Source organism: Rhagoletis pomonella, unplaced genomic scaffold, assembly GCF_013731165.1.
Source record: "Rhagoletis pomonella isolate Grant_MI unplaced genomic scaffold, Rhpom_1.0 Rhpom_scaffold_00015, whole genome shotgun sequence".
In the NCBI taxonomy this organism is placed as follows: Eukaryota; Metazoa; Arthropoda; class Insecta; order Diptera; family Tephritidae; genus Rhagoletis; species Rhagoletis pomonella.
Genome location: NW_023458569.1, coordinates 6,147,559 through 6,149,246, shown reverse-complemented (window position 1 = coordinate 6,149,246; position 1,688 = coordinate 6,147,559). Strand labels below are relative to the sequence as shown.

Below are 1,688 nucleotides of genomic sequence, written 5' to 3'. Positions count from 1 at the left end.
TGATCAGCGTTGATAATGAGAAGGAGCATGAATTTTATTCATTCAGAGTTGTATACAAAATTACTGTGGTATGAAAGGGAGCAACCACCGTACTATGGCAGAGTGGCATAAGTCATGACTTTGTAATAATAACCGAAATTAATTGCAAAAGCGTAAAAACATTGCAAATTATTGTCTATTATTATTGATACTAGTAAAGATTATCATAGTTCAGTGCATAACTTGTTATATTACACCGTACCAATGAACATAGATATCAAGAAGGGACAACTCGTTTTAATTGTAGCAAAAGTGAGTAACAGGGGCGTGCCTTCACTTTTGCTCTAGTGAGTTTTTTAATTGGATGAAAAGAGAAGGCACGCCCCTGTTACTCACTTTCGCTACAATTATAACGAGTTGTCCCGTCTTGTTATCTACGTTATTTGACCGTACTTGATAATGAGCCTACGCAGAAAGGTGTTCTATGCAAAAGGTGTTCGGCCCCTTTTCTTTAGCAACACAGAAAGGAGAATTCTACGTTGTGAGGGTTATAATCCCTAAGCGCGGCCGAAGGCCACCTACGCAGAAAGGTGTTCAGCCGCTGATCCCCCTACTGTTTACTTTAATCTGAACAAAATAATCGTATCGTATTTTCTTTTGGTCTGGCTTTCCATTTAACAGTTCATTATCAAGTACGGTCAAATAACGTAGATAACAAGACGGGACAACTCGTTATAATTGTAGCGAAAGTGAGTAACAGGGGCGTGCCTTCTCTGATGCCATTTGCACATATTCTGCATGTACTCTCATAAAATTAAACAACATTAAATTTTTGATAAAAGAGCTGTAATATACTAAAGTATTTATTTGTTTGAACGTGCGCACTCTAACTGCGCATATATTGAGTGTAAATAACCTGTAAATTTAGTGGAAAGTGCATTATATATTGTAAAATAGTGCCATACAAGTTGGTTAATATTACAAACTTTAATAACAAATTCCTTAAAAAGTATAAGGTTGCGCGCTTTGAAACTTCATACAGGGAACTATTAGACCCCCCACTACCTCCCATATTTTCCTTAATGCTGTACTCCGGGGTTACCAATCTAAAGCCCACCCGAAATTCATTCAGTGCTATAATTACGATTTGAGTTCTCCAGTTTATAAAACACAAGCGTTAATTATGTACTTAACTATTGATATTATTCTTCATTAAGCATGAATATCAGCATATATTAAAGATGAATATTATATTTAACCTACATTTTGTTCATAAATAACACATAATTATGTGTATTTTATCCTCGAAAAGAACATTTCTAAACATGACCCGAAATTCCCCACAGTAAGTGTTGCCGTGCGCGCAAAACGAAAATGTTGCACACAACCCAAAGGTACTCCTCGGGGACCAAATGGTGTAAAACTGCGAAAAGGTTTATTACCGTATATACTGTGTATTAAAGTGACACACAAAAATTGTCTCCTGTGTCAAAAAAGAAAAGCAAATAAATTTGAAAAATTGTGATAAATTTTAAATTCGATCAAATCCGGAACGTAAACGTCTGACAACAAGAATACTTTTTTTTTGTAGGGAAAATCGACTACAAAAGTACCAATTAAATTTAAACGGATTTAAAAGGGTTACAATTCGTTATTGTGAAAATCAATTAATTTACAGGGAACTGTAAGAAGCAACTAAATGGATATGA

At 35.0% G+C, this 1,688-nt stretch overlaps 1 protein-coding gene across 2 annotated transcripts in view; it reads left to right on the top strand.

Annotated features, from left to right (window-relative positions):
* Positions 1–1,382: 1,382 nt before the first annotated feature.
* Positions 1,383–1,688, top strand: part of LOC118749323 — a 1,762-nt gene continuing 1,456 nt past the window's right edge. Inside the window, exon 1 of one of the 2 annotated variants that reach the window (XM_036484117.1) lies at positions 1,383–1,651. The gene's annotated coding sequence lies outside the window, so the exon portion shown is untranslated. Of the gene's footprint in view, positions 1,679–1,688 lie in introns of both variants that reach the window. The other variant, XM_036484118.1, reaches the window with a different exon arrangement.